The sequence below is a fragment of the Pogona vitticeps genome, chromosome 4, assembly GCF_051106095.1.
Source record: "Pogona vitticeps strain Pit_001003342236 chromosome 4, PviZW2.1, whole genome shotgun sequence".
NCBI lineage: Eukaryota > Metazoa > Chordata > Lepidosauria > Squamata > Agamidae > Pogona > Pogona vitticeps.
In genome coordinates, this window is record NC_135786.1 from 55,744,064 (window position 1) to 55,764,529 (window position 20,466).

Here is a 20,466-nt window from a genome sequence, read left to right on the forward strand (position 1 = left end):
CAGATAAGAAAACTTGTGCTGAACTAAGAGATATTCTGGATCATGACTAGTGTGTTGTGCTTGGAAGAAGAGTGCAAAAATTTGTGTAAAACATCGAAGCCAGACAAATATGCTAGGAACCTGAATGGTGATTTAGATACTAGTATGCAAATATGAAAAGTGACATTTTACTGTAGCTGCTGTGTGCTGATCATTCTCTTGTTTTGTATGTCTTTCCTCCATTTTTCAGGCAGTGCTTAATTTAGAAGTTACTTCCAAATGCAGGTGTCATCCCCTTTCACCAGCATGGTGCATATGCTCACCACTACTACTGACCTTCTGGAGCAAAGCTGTTGAAGCTAAAGAGGTTCTACTGATGTCCCTTTGTCTTTAAATTGTCCTCATTTCATGCAATGCCACATTGGAGAAAAGGTTATAAATCTCAACAGAAAGCTCTAGAAATGAAGACTGTCAGGCGGCACAATACTGGAAGAACAGAAGATGGAAAAAGGGATTTGCCTCTAAGAATGATACTTGAAAGATCCTAACTCCATCCAAATAACTCTATGTTGCTTAAAACACTGCATGAATGTTTGCATTTGTCCAATTTGCCCTGACATACAGATTTTGTCTGGATCCTTATCTAATGTCTACATATTTGTATGTTTTTATTATACATGCATTTTCGTATGCCTCTTTTCTAAACACATACATTTTGTACATTTTTATCATAAAACCACACATCAAAATTTGAAGAAATGTGGAATCTGAAGAATTACTTGTATTCCCATCCATATAGCAGTCGAGGAAGTATGAGTTATGTGAGTTCCCTTAAAACTGTAGACTGATTCAATTTCTCCCAAAGCATTTTTTTATTCCTTAATTATCCCGTAGTCCTAGACAGAGCTGTAGACATGGAGGCAGAAATCTGAAACCTGCTCTTCTCATCTGCAAGTCAGGTTCAAGTCTCCAGAACCATTGTTATTGTTGTTGTTGCTATTTATGAAGCCTGTTTTTTTTTCACTCCATGGAATACCATGAAGAAAAATATGGAAAACTAAGCTATTAAAACTACCAAATAAGTTGCATATTAATGCCTGATATTAAATATGGTGCAAGACTTTGAAGTAAGGAGCTTAAGAAATTCGTCTGTTTCAAATGTCTGATTCCGTTTTGAGCCAAGGCCAGTCCTCTTTGAATTGAGCCTTGTTTCCTCTAACAGCTCCCCTTGGTTTTTAAGTGTTCCTAACAAATGACAGCAGCCATGAAATCAAACGACGCCTGCTTCTTGGGAGGAAAGCGATGACAAACCTTAAAAAGCAGAGACATCATCTTGCTGACAAAGGTCTGCATAGTCAAAGCTATGGTTTTTCCAGTAGCGATGTATGGAAGTGAGAGCTGGACCATAAAGAAGGCTGACTGCTGAAGAATTGATGCTTTTGAATTGTGGTGTTGGAGGAGACTCTTGAGAGTCCCTTTTGAAGGAAATCAACCCTGAGTGCTCACTGGAAGGACAGATCCTGAAGCTGAGGCTCCAATATTTTAGCCATCTCATGAGAAGAGAAGACTCCCTGGAAAAGACCCTGATGTTGGGAAAGTGTGAAGGCAAGAGGAGAAAGGGACGACAGAGGACTAGATGGTTGGACAGTGTCATCAAAGGTACCAACATGAATTTGACGAAACTCTGGGAGGCAGTGGAAGACAGGAGGGCCTGGCGTGCTCTGGTTCATGGGGTCACAAAGAGTCGGACATGACTTAATGACTGAACAACAACAACAAATGCTTAAAAACTGCCATTCTTAAGGTTTTACAAGCAATCCACAAGAACTAAGGTAGCCCAGCTGATTAATGGGGAACCAGGGATGGGTTTGCCCATCACCTTCCAATATATTCAATGTAGAGTAATGGAAAAAATATGGGCCAATGGAATGTATGAGTTTATACTAAATATTTTTAAAGGATGTTGAGCATACGAACATGAGAAGATCTATGCTAAATCCAACTAAATGCCTACCTGGTCTAGAATTCTACCCTCACAGTAGCCACATGCAGACACATGGGATGCTCACAGCAGGATGTAAGTGCAACAACACCCTTCCATGTCTGTTCCTCAGAAAATGGTATATAGCCTCTGGTGTTGAAGGTAACATCTAGGCACCATAACCATTCTAGACATTCACCATGCCTCCAATTGAATGCATGTATATTTTCACTTCTGTCTGCCAAAGGCTGTCTTGCATCTTTTAATCTAACTGCATAGCTTTTTTAAAATTATTATTTCCCCATGATTTTAAAGTATTTGTTGAAACATGCTGTAAGTTGTAAAGAGAACTGGAGTAGCACATACTAGAATGGATGTGTACTTTGCAGGGGAGGCTTAGGCTCCTGTTGAAAAAGTTCCTCGTATATATTTAAATAAATAGCAAATCTTCAAATTTATATTGGGATAGGTGGACTCCTGTGAACACTCAAGTATGAGAAAAACAATTAATTGTGCCCTCTGGTAAAATGTATGGTTGAGGATATTAAAAAAAATACAATCTAGTTCCTGTTTCCACCAGAGCTATGACAGGAACAGGGCAATTAATCTACAAAATGGTGGATGGGGGCAATTGTACACGTTATATACCTGCTACACTAGGCTAGTTCACAAAATAGAACGTTTTTATTATTTAGCAGCTCTTGTGAGGTCAAACACAGTTTATTTAACCCATTCCGCGTTTTGGGAGGTTTTTTGAAAACGAATTCTTGTCAAGGCTGTACAGAAAAGCGGCTGATTCTTCATTTTGCAAATGGAAGGGATTTTCTCCAGCTTAAATAGGTAGCAAGTCCTCTTCTTGTGAGGGGCCCAGAACCAAAGTTTATCCTCAGTACCAGAGCTTGGTCTCTATGGCTACACGAAAATGATTTAGCAAAATTTAGCAAATGGGCCAGTTTTCGAAGAGCTTGAATTGTCCATTTTGGCAATCTATTAAAGTACTAGTTGAAGCCGTGGCACTAGTGGGTCATCTAGGATTTGTTGCATTGGATTCAACACGTAAAAGCCATGCTAAGGTTTTTCTCTATTTATTGTTCGGAGGGATATGGGGAAATTGCCTTTGTTAATAGGAAAACATTTACAAGGAAGCAATTGCATGTAAAAGGAAACTGTTACTCACAGGGAAACAATATTCTTTTGTTTTAGGCAACTGGGGCCTAAATTAAGTTTGACATAAAGAGGCCAGATTTGCAGAGAAAAGACACAGCCTCTACGTTCTGTTCTATAAGTACAAGTCAGGAAGGGCATTTTTGCTCTGGTGGAGCCCAAAGAAGTTTACACCAGTAATAACCAAAGGGAAGAGTTATCCTTAAGAAAGAACGAGCTTCCAAATTAAAGCAAAGGTGGACACTTCGATAAAGCATCCCTTTTCTCTTTGCATCTGGATATCTTTCAGCAAAGACCGGCTGATGTGATGATATATTCTTTTAAATTCTATTGTGCACCAGAAATCTACCTATCACAAACAACAACCTATTCTGCAGCTCATGAGCCTCAGATGCACCAAGTAAAAAGAAAAAGTCATAAATCGGCATCAAAATAATAGAACATCAACCAGCGTTTAAATAGTTAAAATATTCAGAATACCACTACAAATATAACATGACCGGATTCTTCAAATTCTCTAGAACAAGATATTAATCCTCTTGAATTATTCCCCAAATGGACTAGCTATCACTCTCCTAATTCCTCTGTCACCCCAGCTCTCCAAATTTCATGTCATCAAAAAGGGACTTTTTTGCCACGTCTGTCGACATTGCAAAACCATTCAATGTTAGGGCTGCCATGTTGAATTGCAAGTCGGACATGATTCAACACTTCCCTCTCTCCTGTGTAGGGTGACAAAAATAAAGAACATAAAAATATCCTAAACCCAAACTGCCAATACCCATCATAAAAGTAGTTTCAGAATCACAAGAAAACCCTGATCGATGAGTGGGCACAGGAAATAGATATTAAATCAACCATCAAGTTTGTTCATCTGTTTTTTAAAACAGAAAATGCACATTTTCGCATCACGAAAAGTGGGTAGATTGGAGCAGAGAAAAGAGGTTGCCGCAGGAGCAAGTGCCAGAGCGTTTGGACAATAAAATGGCATTTTCAAACATTTTAAAAAAGAGCTACATTGGATTTCGTACCAGAAAGAGATGTGCCGTGAAGGAGAAGGGTTTGGATGTTCAGCCGCTGGCTTTAGTTCCGTTTATCTGGACAATCATCAGAAATGGTTCCCTTTTTTCGAGAAAGGCCAGTTTGAGTGAGACAGCTCCCCCCCCGCGTTCCCTTTTCCTTCTCATAGCAGCTCAGCGCCAAGAAATGGGCGGTGTCTGCATGCCAGGCTTCGTCCGAATGAGACGCCAAGGCCGACAAGGGCTGGCACAAAGGGAAGCTGGCAAGAATTCCAGCAGTTGGAACCATTGCTTTGCATGCCCTGGGGATGGTTTCCTTTTTAAAAACATTGTCTCTTTAAAAAAAATCTTTTTAAAAGCCACACTCCATCAACTCTTCAGGAGATAGTGTGCAAAAAGTTTTTCAGTCTTTTGTGCAAACAACCCTCCAAAGAACCGAATGACCACAGCACTCCTTGCTTTGCATCCAGAAGGTTAAAACAAATGGCTGATTTCCCCCTGTCTTTTCACACATTCAGCCCAGAATCTGCACATAAAATATAAATCTTGGCTCCTACTTTTCCTGAACTTGAGATGTTCGAGACAGCAGAGTACTTTAACACAGCCAGAGATAGAAGGTGAAAAAAAACACAACCACCCAGCGAAAAACATCTTAGTTATGCAAGAAGCATTTTGCTTTCGCGAATGCTTCATTTGCAGCCTGAAAAATGGAGCAAAGACATAGAAACAGAGGCAGGTGAGAACTGTTTTTAAAAAGCAGTAACACCAAGATATACCACAGAAGAACAGAAACCCCCCTCCAGACACAATTTCCTTTTTGTCTGTGCCAGGTTTGGAGAGAAACAGAGAAAGAAAGGGGTAGAGCGAATAGCTGCCTCGTTCGGAAATGGGCCTACAGCCACTTCCCACTTAGGAAGCCTCAGCAATCATTCTTTCGCTCGCTCTCGTTGCGTTCTCCCTGCCCACTCTGGCTTGGCTGCCAAGTCAGAGTTGGCACAGCTTCCCAGGCAGCGCGGAACAAAGCCGTCTCCCATCCCTGAACAGGCAACTGACAGAAAGCAAAGTGACAGGCGCATCTTCTGCATGTTAATCCTAACGGAGAGGAGATACTGACAAGGAAATTCAACCTTCTCCAACCCCCCTTCCATTAAATTAAAATAAATTTATTTTTTTTTAAAAAAACTGAAAAGCTCCATCAACCTTGTTTTAAAGGATCCTTTAAAAATACAGCTGGCTGCAATAAGGATCGGGGGGGGAGAGAAGAGGATTTACCCACCAGCACCCAGGCAAAAACGCTGCTTTGCATCTGTTGTACCTGTTCCCGTTGCGTTCCTTGCTCTTGGAATCATGACAAGAGAGAAAAGTCGCCTCTGGTGGGTTGCTCAAAGCTGCGGGTCTGCAGCCCTATGCAGGAAGTTGGCACCGATCCCAGGTAGGACTTTACTCCCACATTTCTACCCTCCACCTCCTCCTCTCGCTCCTTCCCCTCCCTTTCTTCTTCTCCACCCACCCACCATCTCCCTTGATAAATCTCCCCCTGCTTCCCGCCCCAAGCCTGTTCTTAACTTACCTCTTTCCACTGCACCACTCTCTCTCTCTCTCCCTCTCTCTCCCTCTCTCTCTCTGTGTGTATGTGGGTACATTATGGATCCATCAGACGCATGGAACACCCTCTAGAATTAAAGCAAAGAAACACAAACACCCTGTAAGGGTGACCCAGGGAAGCAAAGAAGGCAACAGCTTCCTGCCTGCACTGGCTCCCCTCAATGCCTGTTTCAACACATGGGTTGGGTAGTGCTTGGGTTAATTTTTTTTTCTTCATGCTGCCAAGGAGACTGGACAGAACACAAGGGAGCGAGAGGGGGGAAAATACCCCGAACTCTGTACAGGGCAATGAAAGGAAAATGTGGAGCTTCATGAAACTCCCAAGTCCAGTCCTCCCTCCCCCTCCTTCTCTTTTAATACTACCCGGTTTCTGAATTGTTTGAGCCCACAATTGGGAGGGAATGTACAGTACAGACTCTCTCTGACTGGCAAGAGCCTTGCTAGAAAGCTGGAGGGGGGGTTGGAGGAGGAGGGAAAGAGAGAGTTCTTACAATCGAACAGCGAGAAGAGCAAAGAGAAATTAACATCCAATTAGTGCTGTGTTTAACGAAGGAGACAGAGACAGCCGTTGTTTTATTGCCCTGTTCTTTTCTTTCGGCTCTGACAGGCAGTGCGAAAGGCACCCCCAGATTATGGTGACGTCATTTTTTCCTCTCTCGTCCAAGTTTCACAGAGGTTGGCCACCATCAAGTTAGCTGGAAAAGTTAATTATATTTATAGCTGAACTTCACATGCAAAACAAACAAACAAACAAAAAAACCCCACCAACCCAAACGAAACAAAAGATCGATCGGCTCTTTTCCTTTCTTCCACAGAATCATGTAAAAATTCAAAACAGAGAGGGTTCTCTCTTTCTCTCTCTTCTTCTCTCTCTCTGGGCTTCACTGTGTGCCTTTGCTTGTTTTCCTGCTCACTCAGCTTGTAAAAGTTTGAGCTGTGTGACACTCCACCCGGCCTCCTTTGGCAGCGTGACAAGAACTGCTTTGGTGTATCAAAGAGACCAGGCAGCTTTTAAGGAAGAAACTCAATTCAGAGAGATTAAAGAATTATAATGTTTTAATCAAGAGAGAGCAAGACCATGAGGGGGAGAGGCTTTTCCTTACATCTGGATCAGCATAAGTGGCCCTCTAAAGGTTGCTACAGCAATTTAGAATTAAGGGTTTTTTTTGGTGGGGGAGAGACTGAAAAGAGATCAGAAGCAGAAATCCAGCTTTAACATCCCTCTCCCTCCTCCGCCATGTGAACTTCCTGGGCTGCTGCATGAAGGAGATGAAGAGACGCCATGATGGCAAGGCCTTTGTATTCTCCTCCAGCATGCTCAAAAACAGGACGGGGCTTTTTAGTTCCAGAGAGAGATTATTTCCAATGACACCGCAGACTTCTGTACATCAGCCTTGTCTTCCGTTGCAGCCAACCAGGAGAAACCTAGCTGCTTCCTTTGTTACTTTTAACATTTTAACTCCACATTCCTTTCTAACAGGCAGGCTTGCTTTGCAATCAGGAAAGGAAAACACTTTACTTTAACAAAATCATTTTAATCCTGCAGCAGCTACACCTGAGTTTTAATCACTCCTTGCACCTCTTGTTTACCTCTCGAGTCCTATCCAAATGGCTTAGAATAATTTTCCACCACCAGAAAAAAAGGTACTAAGTCAGGGAGCAAACCAAAGTGGATCCCTTCCAACGATGTCCTCCCAGGTCTGGAGTGATGGCTGCCACAATAGGCGATATGAGTCTCCAGAGCCCAGCAGAGCCCTCTAGAGGTAGAAGCAAATACCTTGGAGTGAAAAAACAGCACACCTAGGTTCAAAAGTAGGATGAGACTGGGGTTTATTCTGAGCTCCAGTTTCTGAACTAGAACCATTTTAAATTGGATAGATCATAGCAAAATGGTAGTACATGAAGATATAAATAGCTCCACATTTATTAACAAATAAAATAGTATGGTTTCTTCTATAAAACATGTAGCGTCCATTTTGTTTTACTGTGCAAGTGCCTCCTTACTTAATTTGCTACCCTTGTTGTGATTCCTGAAGGAAAATTGTGCTGTGATGAAAGTGCATGAGCTTCAGTGTTGCAAAATACTACAGTACTAGATTCAAGGTGGAATTTCTTAACTGATTTGTTGTTGTTTTTTCATTTGGAAAACATGAGACTTGACATTCTTTTCATTTACAAGGTACACATAGTTACAATATCAGTTAGTAATCTTCTTCTTCACCTTTTCCTGACAGATAGGTAGATTACCAGAAGGTTGCTATTCTTAAGGAGGAATGATAGAGCATGAGGTGCTAATGACTAGTAATTAGCACTTCAGAGTCTTCAACAAGCAAAATTGTATGTGTGTGTGTGTGTGTGTGTGTGTGAGAGAGAGAGAGAGAGAGTGAGTGAGGGGGGCGGAGAGAGAAAGAAGGCCATAAACATTAGAATTGTTATTGCACACGATATGCACGTGGTGGCCCTGCAGGTTAAACCACAGAAGCCTCTGTGCTGTAAGATCTGTAGATCTGCAGCTGTAAGATCGAAATCCACGCGACGGAGTGAGCGCCCGTCGCTTGTCCCAGCTCCCGCCAACCTAGCGTTTCGAAAGCATGCAAATGCAAGTAGATAAATAGGGACCACCTCGGTGGAAAGGTAACAGCGTTCCGTGTCTAAGTCGCACTGGCCACGTGACCACGGAAGATTGTCTTCGGACAAAACGCTGGCTCTATGGCTTGGAAATGGGGATGAGCACCTAGAGTTGAACACGACTGGACAAAAATTGTCAAGGGAAACCTTTACCTTTACCTTTTTATGCACATTCAGGGTCTCGGATGGTCTCCTGTCATCTTAAAACCTTTTATTGGTATGTAAAATGATATCTAGAAATAGCCTTAAATAGTTCCCGGTAGTGTGGCCCACACCACAGCAATATATCTATAACTACTCCATCCTCCAATGTCTGGGGAAAGGAGGAAAGTATTTTTAAAAGTTAACTAACAACCTCAGCAACAATACTGCATATATTTCTTTCAGTATTGCAAAGAACAAGGAGGGAAATGGAGAGGGCTGGACTGGAGAGTGTCCGCAATCTGATTTACATCAATTTTGCACCACCATCCAATGTTATGGTTCTGGGAGATATATTTCTGCTTAGGAAAAATGGGTTATGGGATTTGGGGGTTCTTCCCTCTTTTTTTTTTAAATCCAAAAAGGCTGCTCTGCAGTGCTATATCTCTGCACTCAACCAGTTGCTGAGAGGCAGTATTTTTGAGGGGTGTGTTTGTTTTTGAATGAATAAAAGCCTGATCCCAAAAACAGTTATTCAGTTAAACATATATATATATATATATAATGTATAACAAAAACAAGCCTGTTTGTTGCTCATGGCAACAAACAGGGTTGATTTTCTTATCGTATTTGTACACATCATACCACACATTCTAGTGTTAGGTTGGGAGGTTGGGGGATTACCTTTTCCCAGTGGCAATGAGTGTATTTTGGCAAAACCTTTGTATTTTTTAAGCATGCCCAAGTTGTTCTATCATTACAGGGCATTGTGAGGAAAAATACTGTCCACCAAACACACAAGAATGTGAAACACCTAAAATATTCTGAAAAGAGAATGAGCCGGAATACAAAATTTAGAGTGGGGGAGAGGTACCCCATAAAAACATCCACCTGTGAATCATGAAGACCAAAAATAAATAATGAAAAAATGATTTTAATGAGTGAATAATGAAATGATGTTTTAATTGCAAAACAGATTAGAAATGTAACAAATATGCATTTTCTCATGAGAAAGGTTGTCAAGTGTCAAATAAATGGGCAGTATTGTACGGTTTTTCACTCCTACATGAGAGAAGACTAGCAAGTTCCCCCCTCCATAAATATCATTTGCCAAAAAACAAAACCCCATATGTTTTGGGTACTGAAACTGTGTATTCTGCATTAAAAGCCTTGTATATGACATAAAATACAATTTTTTGCACAATTCTTTCTCTGATTTTTTTCAAAAATTGCCAAAATATGCAACTTAGAAAAACAACAACAACAAGACTAATAAAGCATTTTTCTTCACATCCCTGGGTGCTAACTGTTTAATGATAGCTGTGTTAAAATAAGGTGGGAAAGGCTCCCAGTGTTCTTCAGAAAGGATTACTTGATTTTGCACCCAACTTCAGCTGGCTAAGCTTCCTCCATCAGCTTTGTTCTTACATAATCCCATGGCTGTGTTGCCTTGGTTTTTTTTTATGCCTTTACCAGTCATCCCAATTTACGGAGGAAGGACATCTACTTCCCCCGCATTACTGATCTCACAATTACTTGCAACATAAGCAAATAAGCAACAAAGCTTTGTATACTGCTGCAATTAAGATCATTGAGCAAGAGTGAAGGGCAGAGTAGTTTACTGGCACCATTTTGACAGAGTTCACTGCCTCTCATGTTCCACTGTTGCCTGCCCCAGTCTGGGTTACAAAAGGAAGTAATTAGTACTAGAGGAAAGCTGCTTGATAACTGGATTTTGGTCTTCTCTGTTGTCTGTTGCTACTGCCTTCCTTCTCTCTTCCATTTTGAACCTTCTATTGGTGAATTCCTGGTTTTTCTTCTCATTTCTCTAGCATTCCAATTCAACCCACTGTTCTCCATCCACTGCTTTATAGTCAGGACAAATCCAACTTCCATCTAGTGACAATGTACAACGAAATCTTGTAGCATCTGAAACACTCTGGTAATGGCACGCTTTTCTCACTCTACTGTGTACAGTACGTTACAGACTCTTATATAGCCAACAACTCCCCATGACTCCTGGTTCATATGTAAAAGCAGATAAATTAAGACTGAGAGATATTGTAATAGGCTCTGCAAAAGGAAATATACATATTTGTTATTTTATCTATTGTGAGCCAACTTGAGTCCCTTATGGGGAGAAAGGCAGCATATAAATAATTTAAATAAAATAAAATAAATATATTTTTTTACAATTCTGAGATATGAGCTGTCAAACGAATACAGTATAAAAAGTGGATTGACATAACATATTCAAAGAATGCTGAAATAGTTTTCACTGAAATGAGAATAGCACTGTGCACGACTGGGAAGAATGGCAGAAACTGAAACCTTTCTTCTCCTGGTACCATCCAGATGTGTTATATTACAACTCTACCTCCGGCCAACATTGCTAACACAAGACTGTTAGTCCCAAATATCTGGAGGGCAGCAGGTTGGGGAAGGCTGGCCCAATGAATAAACCCCGTGGGGGCTACTTTTCAGCAAACATGCCTAGAACTGCACTGAATGCAGTCTGCTTCCTTCCCCCTCTTCCCAGCAGACTTCTCATTACTGGTGTCTTGAGTTCGTATTAGTCTGGATTTCTGGTTATTGCTGACTTTAATAATTTCCTTGTAACATGAAAGCAAACCTTTCCAAGAAGAAAAAGACTTCACCACAGGCAGAGGTGGCCATATATTGTCTTTTGCCAAAGCCAGTCCTAGGTCATTTCTAACGTTGTAATTATACATATAAATTAACATGTGTGTTTTAATGCAAAATGATATCCATCTTTGCCTCTTTTTTGGTGAAGTCCTCTTTTTCATAATATGCAAATAAGCTTAGCAAGCTGTCTGTCTGCACACTGGCTTCAGTTCTACTCATGCTCTTCAAACTGCTCAATGGGAAAGCAAGGACTGACCCCACCCTCCTCCTCCAGCTGGGATCTGCTGTCTTCTTGTCTATGTGCTGTGTGTTCTGGCAGTACAACAAAGAAAAGCAAACATTCCTGTCACTCAAAGCCAAGGGTGTGTTCTACAGCCTTTAAAATGTCTCCTCTGTCTAGCACAGGGCAACTGCAGTCATTTTCAGGTATGCCCCACAACATTCAAGTGTGGGGGCAGAGTTATGCACAAGGAAGAAACTGCCTTCAACATACTGCACTGGATCTCTCCAAGCACCTGACTGGAAAGGTGTTTTTTTTCTTGTTTAGGAAGTACAGTAATTTTAAAACAAACAGAAGCTGGGAGAACCTGAGCTAGAACTGAAACAGCTTTGCTCCCCAAATGTCTTCTTGATCAGTTTGGACACTGAACCAGGGCCAGATACTGTCTTAGTATGGAAGGATTCTCCCCTGAGATCAGTCATAAATCTCAATATTTTGATGGTAACAAGCCAAGTAATATTTAGTATTTAAATAATACGTGGGACCTGCAACCAAATGTTGGCATATGGCGTTTCCTTTTCAATGTTCCATCCAGCCATGTTATTCCACCACATTCCTTTTCCCAAACTTTTCAGGATGTTTTCTTCTTTTAAGGGGCACTGCATGCTCAATTCTGACTGGCCAGTTTTTGAACTTCCCCTGTGTTATATATTCCTTTTCCTAACTTTTCACACCCTGACAACTTTGGGGTTCTCCCATCCCTACTAATTTTCCACTTCTGAGTGAATGGTGCCATTTTGGCGACATATGGCAGTATCCAAATGTGTTTGCTATCACAGTATGTCATATTTGATAATTACTGCAAGAATGCCAGGAGGGCAGTTTAAGTGGGGAAAAGACCTTTAGCCAGAGGGGTAGGAAATTTCTTAGTCCCTTGTTTGGCTTTTCTTTTCTGCATTTCTCAGAATCTTGTCAAGCCTTCTCACACCATCCCAGTTTTATACTGAGTTGTGAGACATTTTCTTCCCACACATGTATGTTATTTTCTTTTTTGTTGAAAGAGACAAATTGTTATCTACCTTTTAAACTAATATTTGTATTTTATGTGGTTTTCCTACTGAATGAAGCATGGCTGTGCATTTACAATAAAAATAAAACCATTTTCAGTCACACCGATTTTCCAAATGGACATATGGTTTTGTTTGCATTTTTTCTTCTTCACCAAAATACATCACAAACCTCAAAAATAGTTGGCTTTCAAAGTCAAGATATGATTTGCCCCACTACCAGTCTCAGGTGGTGCTAAACATTTTGGGGTGACGGGGAGGGGAGGTGGGGAAATGTAAACCCAACAAATTTCTTTCCCCTCCTTCCAAAATTACAGAGAAACAGATTTAAACAGTCCTTACGTATCATCTGAAAGAAAAGGACTCAGTCTGATCCTGCAGTTCAGTCCAAGCCATTATTCTCAGCACTCTAGCCAATCCCTGATCCTATGCTCGGGAAGCAACACGGATGGGCAAAGTTACTTTTCTGGACTACAACTCCTACAACGTTCCAGCCAACATGGCCAGGGGCCTTGCTGTTTTGGGCATTTGGGGTTTCAGAGTCCAAGGGCAAAATCCTGTTAGGACGCATGTACCTCCTTGCACAAAAAAAAAGAAAGGACAACCACAGACCCAGTGGGCTGTTGTCTGCACAGTCAAAATGAACAGCATTTTCCCCAAAGAAGTAACTTTCCCTACCACTGAAAAGCAGAACAAATCCCACTGGTTTCACACCATGAATATGTATGTATGTATGTATGTATGTATGTATGTATGTATGTATGTATGTATGTATGTATGTATGTATGTATGTATGTATGTATGTATGTATGTATGTATGTATGTATGTATGCATGCATGTATGCATGCATGCATGCATGCATGCATGTATGTATGCATGTATACATGTACGTACGTACGTACAGACTCTTGCATACTCATTGTTTTCAACTTTAAATATTGTCTTTCATTGTTGTAAGCCACCTTGTGTCCTCTTCAAGGAGAAAGATGGGGGTCAAGTAAACAAACAAACAAACAAACAAACAAACATATGTATTACATTTGTAAACTACTGAATTTAGTGTGAAGTTCTACTCATGGCAGTTAACTACATACATAAACATAAACAATATTTACTGTTATGTGCTGTCAAATCAGAACCAGCTTATCATGACCCTAACATGGTTTTCAAGGTAAGTGAGATATTAAAGGAATGGTTTTACGAATTCCACTCCCTCAGTCAGTTTCCATGGTTGAGTGGGGATTTGAATTCTGTTGTTCTGAGTCCTAGTCAGTCACTCTACCTGCTACACAACACTAGGAACTATAAACAATATATTTATTTATTTACCTCCAATTCCCAACAGTACAATAAAGACAAACACAACCTCACTAGAATTAAATTATAAGACCTAAGCATAACTATTAAAACAGCTAATGATGGCAGAATGGAACAGTAAAACTGAATCCTATCATTACATCAGGGAAGGATGTCACTAAACACTTCCTTGAATGGCTTGATCTTCAGCAATCTCTCCAAAGTAATCAAGGCTGGGACTTGATGAACCTCCAGGGGGGCATAGCCAAGAAGGCTTGGTTTCTAGCTATTGACTTTCAAGCCTCTCTAAGAGTGGCCACCTACAATAGCAAGGCTTGAGAAGATCAGGTGGGATGAGTAGAGGTTCTTAAATGGAGGCAGTCCAACATGTAACGAGTTCCCAAACCATTAAGGGCTTTGTACGTAAGTACCAATACCGTGGTTCTGTCTCCTATTTCACCTTCTGCATTGTACCTGATTATAGTTTTCCAGTCATATTCCATATTTGACAATGGCAGAGAACAGCAACAGCTTAAGAGCTTCAGTATTTAACGTCTATCATAAAGTACAGGCAAACCATAATGCAATGAAAAGATGCCAGTAAATGCAAAGGACCTGAATGTCAGGATAAACATTTCAAATTTTAAATAGTCACTTTTCAATTTCACATTCAAATCAAGAAAGTCAAACTTTGAAATTTGGGCCCACACATATTTCAGCTTTTGTCTAAGCACTATGTTGCAAAATCGTAACTCTATCTTGACATGTCATTTTGCCTAGTGCTGTTAATTATGTTGGTTGCTATTCATTTGAGACATACCTTCAACAGCATTTCATAAAGTGTCAACAGAAGCTCTCTTCTGGAGTAATACTAATTGCTGATAAGCTTATCAACATGAGTATGCTGTTAATAGGCCATCTAAAGCCATTTAAAAGGTGCTCTGATGTCCATGTGACAGTTAAACAAGTGTGTCTGTTAAGTGTTTTGGGGGGATTGTGGTGAGTGAAACATCCTACTCTACTTTGCATCTTTACTTTTGCAGCCTTTTCATTTTGATTAATTTAAATCACAGCTGTCTGGAAGTGATCCACAGTCTCCATTACGTTGGGCTTGGATGCTTGCTCACACCAGAACTTCAGTATCATGAAAGCAATGAAAGTTTGAAGTCTAACACTTTGTAGCTGTAATTTCCTGCAAAACAGCAACTCTAATTCTCATGTGGCGAGGGAGAAAAAAGGCGATTTGCTGTTTGGGAAAGATATGACCTACGTCCACAGTTGCCAGATGGAACTGGCTGCCAGAAACAGATATGGAACAGGAAGGAAGCAGACACAAAAGGGGAGGAGAGGTGAGACTTTCCCTAGAGGTAGATTGTGGAAGGCTGCTCATATGGGCTGGAACACAGAAAAGAGAAATAGGGAAAATGCTATGCCAGGAATCTTGAATGCGATCTGCTACACAAGACAGTTTTTTACTGGGAAGGAATGGGTGAGAGAGAAGCTCCTTTTAGGCATTTCAATTAATATGAAATTAAAACAAAAAAAGACATTACACAATTTGTTAAAAAGTGTTTCCTTGCAGCACAGAAAACAGCCATTACAAACGTATGCATACGCATGTGAAAGCAGGAGGTGACCATCACACACTTGGCTGGAGGAACAGGGTTTTAGGGCCGACTGAACATGTCCTGTTTCAGCAGATCAGATACCCTATTTTAGGACTTCCACGCCCATCAAACCAGACAAGCCTGTATGTCTCTCACAACACTGCACAGCTGGGCTTTTACCCTGAATCTCTGGAGACAGGAAAGTTAACAGAAACTAGTTAGTTAACTAATTAACTATTAGTGAGCCACAACATCTAACTGAAATAGATTGCAGTTGAAGAGGACATGTTTCTAACAAACTGGGATTTCAGTATAAGTTGGGAGCATATAATGAAGTCATAACAGAAAAAAGTAGAAAAAACTCAGCAATTATTTTACTCCTTCTAACCCGTCCGTTTTGAGATTTGAAAGTACACAACTCCATGAATTTTTAAAAAAATCAATTTTCCACTCACCCTATCAAAACACTTTTTACTTTCTCTCTTCTTCTCCCTTACAATCTTCCCTCCTTGCCCCTCCCCACTTTGAATTTATTGATTCCCAGATGAATCCCAGAAGTGAGCCCAGGCCTCAAACTCTACATTTCCTATTTTTAAACACAAGGAAGGCAACATTTCTGGGGACAAGGACCAAAACTCCCATCCACCAACAGAGGCTATGGGATCAAGATGTGTGGTCATGGAAGGAAAATTGCAGCGGACAGAAATGGCAGAAGCTGTTATGGGGTAAGAACCGCTGCTGCCTAACATGAGTTCAAAAAGAGAATCCAGAAGCAGCTCAGAGACACATCTTGGAGATCTCATCTCTCAAGCATGAACAGAGTTTTCAACCACACAGACCTGATTCAAGTGGCAAATTCTTAGTTATTTGTCTCAGGCACTTATGCATTTCCCACATGTATGAGAGCCAGGCCAAGGACTGGAGCACATACGACTTTCTCCTCCTCCTCTCAGAGGTAAATTGCTTAGGTATGAGAGGGAAAGGTGTCTGTCTGCAACTTTTGCTTCTCACATTCTGCCACCTTCAGCAGAAGGATAAGACAGCAGCAGCTTGAGTTTTACAGCCATTAGTGCTGCTCCTCAGGTCTGTCTGCAATGTGATAAGGTAACATAAGCACATAGTTAGAGAGAATATCAACAGGACTTTCTTTATAGAAGTGTGCTATAGCAATCAGACTAGCAGTTTAAGCATATAATTTCTTTTTATTGCTTTATCCTGTGTTTTATGGTTTTATTTGTTTATTAACATACAGATGTTCTGTTGCAAAGCAACTATATACAGCTTTCACAATAAACATTTCCTTACCCCATAGAAAAAATGGGGATATATTGCACAAGGGACTTTGGTCTGTGGAATCATAGATTCCATGGAAATGGAGCAGGGCAATTTCCTTTACCTCTGCAGTTCCTTGTACCTGCACAATTGGTTCAGAAAGGTTGGAAGCTGGGCCTTTTGGGGTGCAATGGAGTATTGCTAGAGAGGAGGCATTCCATGGCAACCAGCAGCAGAATCTTGGATTTAGCCTATTATCTTGAAAAATGACTCTCTAACCATGAACGCTGTGTTGCCATTCAGAAGTTCATGCGCAGAATCTGCCTCCCTCTCATATCAACACAGGAGATAATTAGCTTTATATGAATCAACTCTTGCCCAGCAAACAACATGCCAGTTGGTCTAAAATTAATTCTTTCTCCTATTTCTTGAAATACAAAAACTGAAGTATAAGTTGCGAAAATAAAAGTGAATTCCTCAGTTATGAAGACATATACTTTCAGTTACAGATGTGAACTCCCTAAATGGTACAGGAGCATTATCACATGTTTGGTTCAAGAGCTGCCCCTTCTTTGCTGTAAGTGGTGAAGTGATGCTGAAGTGATAGGAGGAGAGTGGGTTTTGTATCCCAGATCAATAGCATGCTCAGTTGTTCTTTTTTTAAAGAGTAAGTGTTTTAGCCCACTTTGAGCACCAGGACAGTAAAGTAACATTTTTTTTTAAAAAAATTATAATAGAAACTAATGTTCTTTGGAGGGGGGTGGCTTGGAACTATTTCTTTTTTAAAAAGTGAATTCCCAAGCTTTGGACCTGTCTTATACCAAGTGAAATCATTAGTCACTGAGTCCAGCACTGCCTCATTATCTAGCAGTGGCTCCTGAAGGGCTCAACAAAGAATCTTTTCTAACGTTATCACCTATGTTTCTATAAATCAAGAAGATGCTACAGACTGATACTGGAAGCAACCATTATGTTCTGATTCTATGCTACAATCCCCTTCCCGTTTATTGTCTTCAACAAATTAATGGAATTTGGCCACAGAAGACTGCTGTCAACACACCATTATGTTTGCACTTGATGGGTTACAAAGAGAAAAGGTTGGCTAACTCTTTACTAGCTGAACCAGCATACCATGACTAATGGAAAATACGATATGGTCATCAGGAGATTCTGGAAGTTTGGGTCGACCTTTTTGCATGGAGAGGCACCGTCTTTCCATGGTGGAAGGTTGAAAAATGCAACCACTCACCGTAACATACATCTCTGGCCTGTTAAACATTAAGGGCTAAGATAACACCAGAGCAAGGAAATCTGAAAATACATTTGAAAGGTCAGAAGAAAGCCAATAATGCCTATACCAGCACACTTAGTTACTGTAGCTTTGATTGGCCTTGTTGCCCGGTTACAGCTTAAAAGGTAGATTGGCAACATCCAGTTAAACAAATAAACAATACCCCAATAGATTTATAAATAGTTATGCACTTATGTAACACTGCAAAACACTGCAAGGCCCTCCACATATGTCCTTTAAGTAATTTTTTATAGCAACCCCATAGGACAGTGTTAACACCATATTGCAGATGGGAGAGGGGGAGCTATGAGAATGACTTGCCTAAATTCATTAGCTCATATCTGAGGTCACATTTAGACTGCAATCTGAAAGATTTCCATGAGCTTAAAAGAATTCTGTTCTTAATATATATGCATTAAGTGTGAGCAGAGCATGGCATAATGACAATTCTCAGACTGCCCTAGTCAGCATGGGCACTTGCCACAGCAATGCTGAGAGCTGTTGTCCAAACAGGTAACATTCCTAAACACTGGGGCTCTGCTGTTAGCTACTTCATTACAGCAGCCTCCATACTGAATGCCAGTAATGCCTCTCCTTAGAGCTTCCACAGTAGTCTGGTCTTGTGATCACATCACACTGAAAGTCTGTACTGGTTGACAGTTCCTTCCCAGGCTACATTAACTTCTGAACATCTTAGGGGTATCTGTGGAACTGCCTGGCTTTCTTGGAATGCTCTTATTAAGATCAATGTTTTCTTCTGAAGACAACATTGCTCAGTGAAACCCACAAATTGGTTGCTCAGAAAATGCTTCTCCCCATGTCAAACTCTGGAATGCATTCGTACTGGATCTGCAACTGGTGCCAATTCTCACTGTGTTTAGAAAGAGTCAACTCAAATCTGTTTTACAGCTTTCAACTCTTACGTTTATGCAAATAGTTTTTGTGCCCTGCTTTTGCAGGGTTTCAGAGAGGCAATACATTAAAAAAAACTAATCAAAATAGTTATTTTCTCAAGCACAGACAAATACAAGAAGGCTGAGCCTAATCCATGCACTTCAGATTCAAGTAGCCAGTGACTCCGACAAAATGACTGTATTCATGTTTTATGCTGATATGGTTGAGAGGTGGGGCCACTAGAGATGTTAAAAGGTGGAGCCAGAGAGGAGGAGTTTAGTTTTCAGTCTGAGTCTGAGTTAGAGAGAGTGAGATAGTTGGGAGATCTGAGGTGTGATTAGTCTGAGGAGTGAATAGTGACCTGTAAGATAATATAGAAGATTGTTATTGATGCTTGATGAACCTGAAGATACTTATGAATTATTATAGACACATCTGTAATCAATAAACCTGTTTTATTCAAAAGACAGCGATGAATGGACCTTTGTCTTTCCTAAGTAAAGTTCGTCGATAAAGGAGTCAACTGGTGGCAGCATGTGAAAAGGGTTTTTTTTTTGGTTTGCCTTCCTGAGCTCTGTTTTGAGGAGACAAACAGGGGGCATGAGGGGCAAACATCACACAACTCTCATGTTCATGCAAAGGGTTTTTTTTTTGTGCCCTGCCTTTGCAGGGTTTCAGAGAGGCAATAGAATTTTTTTAAAAAAAAAACTCACCAAAATGGTTATTTTCTCAAGCACAGACAAATACATGAAGGCTGAGCCTAATCCATGCACTTCAGATTCAAGTAGCCAGTGACTCCAACAAAATGACTGAAGAAACACCAGGAGAATGTTTAAGCCTGCATGAAATGAACATCCAAAAAAACCTTAAAAATTTGTCCAAATGGAGTGGCAGAAAAGTAAGGGACTAGTAGCAAGTATTACCGTATTTTTCGCTCCATAAGACGCACCTTTCCATAAGATGCACCAAATTTTTAGGAGAAGAAAACAGGAAAATATAATCTGTTTTCTTTGCTCCATAAGACGCACATACTTTCCACCCCCCCCTGTTTTGTGGGGAAAAAGTGCGTCTTATGGTGCGAAAAATACAGTAAGTATTAGCAAGGGGAAAAAATGAGGATGTACTAGGAACTATTGGCAAAAAAGTTCATTTTAAAAACATGAATGCAATGGATTCACCAAGAAAGAATTAACAATTAACCTCTTCAAAATAACAATTAATCTCTTCAAAATAACATGTCTCCAAAAGGAATTTTAGAAAACTACCAAGTAATGTGGGTCATAACTGGTGAAAAAACTGAAGAAATTCTCTTCTATTATTTTGGAAAAATTGCCTTCACAACCTCTGTTCTATCCTGGTCATGTATTGCTGTATATCTGTTGTCAACTAGGAAAAGTATTTACAGGTATGCTATATAATATAGGGCAGCAGCAAGCCATCTAAAGAAAGCAAAAATAGGATAGGTGGAAAGGCAATAATCACATGCCAGTATTTTGTATACTTTCAGAAACGAATATTGTGTAGCAAAGTGAATACTTATTGCAAGTGTCATTCATTTGACTAGGTGTAGACTTCACATTTTCAGTTTGACAGAAACAGCACAATGGAGAGAGATTTGGTACACTGCAATTTAACATATCCAGCTTTTTTTATTA

The 20,466-nt window shown here is 40.4% G+C and overlaps 3 long non-coding RNA genes across 3 annotated transcripts in view; 2 read left to right on the forward strand and 1 right to left on the reverse strand.

Moving 5' to 3' along the window:
• The window catches only part of LOC110081316 (uncharacterized), a 21,846-nt gene extending 20,740 nt beyond the window's left edge, over nucleotides 1-1,106 (forward strand). Inside the window, exon 3 of the long non-coding RNA XR_013544832.1 lies at nucleotides 230-1,106. This is a non-coding gene — a long non-coding RNA (uncharacterized LOC110081316). The remainder of the gene's footprint in view (nucleotides 1-229) is intronic.
• LOC144589009 (uncharacterized) overlaps nucleotides 1-5,518 on the reverse strand; it is a 23,489-nt gene extending 17,971 nt beyond the window's left edge. The window contains exon 1 of the long non-coding RNA XR_013544833.1: nucleotides 5,459-5,518. This is a non-coding gene — a long non-coding RNA (uncharacterized LOC144589009). The remainder of the gene's footprint in view (nucleotides 1-5,458) is intronic.
• LOC140706598 (uncharacterized) lies at nucleotides 5,108-19,280 on the forward strand. The gene is made up of 2 exons (XR_012086340.2): nucleotides 5,108-5,575; nucleotides 15,899-19,280. It is a non-coding gene; the product is annotated as an uncharacterized LOC140706598 (long non-coding RNA).
• Nucleotides 19,281-20,466: the final 1,186 nt, after the last annotated feature.